Source organism: Odocoileus virginianus, chromosome X, assembly GCF_023699985.2.
Source record: "Odocoileus virginianus isolate 20LAN1187 ecotype Illinois chromosome X, Ovbor_1.2, whole genome shotgun sequence".
Lineage (NCBI taxonomy): Eukaryota > Metazoa > Chordata > Mammalia > Artiodactyla > Cervidae > Odocoileus > Odocoileus virginianus.
Window position 1 is genome coordinate 24766795 of NC_069708.1, and position 3588 is coordinate 24770382.

A 3588-nucleotide genomic window follows, 5' to 3' on the forward strand; every position below is an offset into this window, starting at 1 on the left:
GATGAGGCCTTACAAATAGCTGAGAAAAGAAGAGAAGCAAAAGGCAAAGGAGAGAGGCAAAGATATAACCAACTGAATGCAGAGTTCCAAATAAGAGCAAGGAGAGGTAAGAAAGCCTTCTGAAGTGAACAATGCAAAGAAATAGAGGAAAACAATAGAATTGGAAAGACTATCGATCTCTTTAAGAAAATAGGAGATACTTAGGGAACATTAAAAAAAAAACATGAAAACAGAGATAAAGGATTTAGGGGTGGAGACCTTTTCTGGGGAGGGAGTCATGAAGGAGGAGAAGTTTCTACACAATAGGAAACCCTCTCATAGGCGTTTTACTAGGGAGTTTTGGAATATTAGAGGGCAACATAATCAGAAAGAAAAAAGAAAAGAAAGAAAAAAGAAACAGAATATGCACCTAACCACAACGACTTGCAGAAAAGTGACTCAGACGCTTGTATCCATCAGCAGAGAGTGGGGGCTGGGCAGGGAGGTATGGGCTGCATCATTAGTCCTTAGGGTAAAGACCAGGTTTGAATGCCCTGAGGACAATGTGAGGGGGCTAATTTGACATAAGAACCCAAACCCTGGGATCACCAAAGAGACGAAGGAAAAAAAAAAAAAAAAGACCTTTCCCACAAAAGGCTCTAACACTGCATGGTGTCCCCTGGCATGCTCACAGATCAAAGGATTGTGCCCTAGCAAATACCAAAGGAGAGAAAACCAGCTGCCATTTATCACTCTCCCTCACCCCAGGCAGAGAAGCATGTGTGTGACAGCCAGAGATGGAAGGCAAGGAACTGCTGCAATCTCAGCCCGAGACCACATCTTCCACCAAACTGTGAGCAGGCTGCCAATTGCTAACTACATCTTCCTGGGATCCTGGATGGTTCACATCTGCCAGGAGTGTCACAGTCTGAGATCAGCTCCCCAGAGGAGATACACAGCACACCTGGTACTGTGCCCTCAGGGCACACCCAGGAAACTGAGCGTCTGGGACCAGGGAGGTGCATAAGACACAATGATCCACCTGGGACAGTGTGCTCACCAAGCACCCAATCACTTGAGCTGCTCAGACCTGGGAAGGACGCAAAACACACAGCCCATCTGGGTCTGTGCCCTTGCAGAGCACTTGAGAACCTGAGTGACTTAGACCTGAGAAGCGCACAAAACTCAGGGCTCACTTGGGACAGTGCTCTTGCAGAGCACTCTGGAGGCTGAATTGTGTGGACCTGAGAAGTACATGCCATGTTGGGCTGTGGCAAACCCAGTGTGGTCCATCCACTATGAGCACTCCCCACATATGCCAGCAATATTTATTTTCAGTGTCCCTCCTTCTCTACAGCACAGCTGAACAAGTGAGCCTAAATAAGTGGCCACCTTCGCTCTCTTGTGTCAGGGCAAAAATTAGACACTGAAGAAACTTGCAAACAGAGGAAGCCAAGATAAGCAAAGGAGGAACCATCCCGGAAGTGACAGGTGAAACAGATTAAAACCTTGCAGGTAAGGCTGAGGCTGTGCATTTGAGGGGCACCTATAGACCTTGAGAATAAGTACGAGCCAGAACAAGAGACTATTTGTCAATGAACTGATCACACACTGCCCACAACAGCTCCAGAGAAGTTCCTAAATATACTTTTACTATTATCACTTTTTAATTTGTTAAAAATTTTAGCTCTTTATTACTCCTTTAACTTTCATTTTTATTGCCTACTAATACCTTTCTTTTAAAAAAGCTATTTTTAAAACAAATTCTATAGTTTTTTTCATTTATTTTTATTAGTTGGAGGCTTATTACTTTAAAATATTGTAGTGGTTTTTGCTCCCAGCCTCTGCCCCCAGACCCAGAAGATCTAGAAGGAGCCGCGGGGCCGCAGCCCTGCGCGCCCGCCATGGGCCCGCGCTGGAGCCGCAAGCCCAAAACACCAAGGAGGCGCCCCATGAGCCCGGCTCCCGCCGCACGCCGGCCAGCCCCGTCCTTAGGCACGTCCTCCTGTTCACCTGCTCGCCGGAGATATAGAATCCTGAAGGAGATCCGAACTCTTCAGAAGACCACACACCTGCTGTTAAGAAAGACCCCTTTCTGCCGCCTGGCAAGAGAAATATGTGTTCAATTCACTCGTGGTGTGGACTTCAATTGGCAAGCCCAGGCCCTGTTGGCCCTACAAGAGGCAGCAGAAGCGTTTCTAGTTCATCTCTTCGAGGATGCCTATCTCCTCTCCTTACACGCCGGCCGCGTCACGCTCTTCCCGAAGGATGTGCAGCTGGGCCGGAGGATCCGAGGCATTCAGGAAGGGCTTGGCTGAGCTCTGGCCACCCGCCCAAGTCTCTGTAAGCATTTCCTACTCACCAGAGAGTGAGCGGACCTTGAGGGGAGAGCACTCAACTTCCCATCACCGGGGTGGGAGTTTCTCTGAAGGAAGCTTCCTTCTCCGTCCTGACTCCTTTGCTGCCTCGCCTCCCCTTTGTTCTCTAGGAAAGCTTCGACCTAGTCTTAACTTGAATGTTTGGGATTCTGTGGCTTGTGTCCTTTTGTACAAAGTTATTTTTCAGTTTTAATTTGGACTTTCCTGTAGCTCAAATGGCAAAGAGTCTGCCAGCCATTCAGGAGACCCGGGTTCAATCCCTGGGTCAGGAAGATCCTCTGGAGAAAGGAATGGCAATCCACTCCAGTATTCTTGCTTGGAGAACCCCATAGACAGAGAAGCCTGGAGATCTACAGTTCATGGGGTTACAAAGAGTCAGACACTACTGAGCAACTAACACACACTTATTTTTCAATTAAATAATGACCAGATAAACTGAATCTCTGACAGAGTTCATCCTCTCTGTTTTTCAAGGACCAGATGACCTTGTGGGGTTCTTTTAGGGTTGATTTTTTAATTGGAAGGTAATGGCCTTACAATGTTGTGTTGGTTTCTCTGGTATAACAACAGGAATCAGCCATAATTATATGTATATATCCCCTCCCTCTTGAGCCTCCCTCTCCTCTAGGTCAGCACAGAGCGCCAGGCTGGGCTCCGTATGCTATATAGCAGCTTCTCCCTAGTTAGTTAGCAGTCACACGTGATACTGTATATATGATGACCTCGTTTTGATTGAAAGAAAGTTATTTTTGAAAGTGCCTTGTTAGTTAGTATGATTCCTAAATTTCTGGTCCTGTAGCCAGGGCCAGATCCACGGAGTACAGGGTGTTGCCTGGACTTGCTCTCTTGGAGCAGAGCATGCGAGTTGCTTTCATAGTTAGTTTTTTTTTTTTAGAAGAAGACTGCATGGCTTTCCTCTGTAACGGAGGTAGTATATGAGAGAAGCAACACATTCCAGAAATCCTGAGAATAATTTTCAGATGAAGAGACTCTAAGGTTGACTTCACTTTGCAAATTATTCATGTGGCTGATGATTTGGAAGACATCAGATTTTCTAGGTTATGGGCAAAAAGGATATTCACTGATTATTTTAAATCTTCTTGTACCATTTAAATTTTTTACCATATATATATTTACTTTTATTTAAACATGATGGAAAAAATAAGAGAAGACCAGTCAGTTGCATGGAATAGCCTGGCGCATCCAGCATACAAATCTCTGTCTTTCAGAT

At 45.7% G+C, this 3588-nt stretch overlaps 1 pseudogene; it reads left to right on the plus strand.

Annotated features, from left to right (window-relative positions):
* The first annotated feature begins 1883 nt into the window (after positions 1-1883).
* Positions 1884-2797, plus strand: LOC110151516 (histone H3-like centromeric protein A pseudogene; annotated as a pseudogene).
* Positions 2798-3588: the final 791 nt, after the last annotated feature.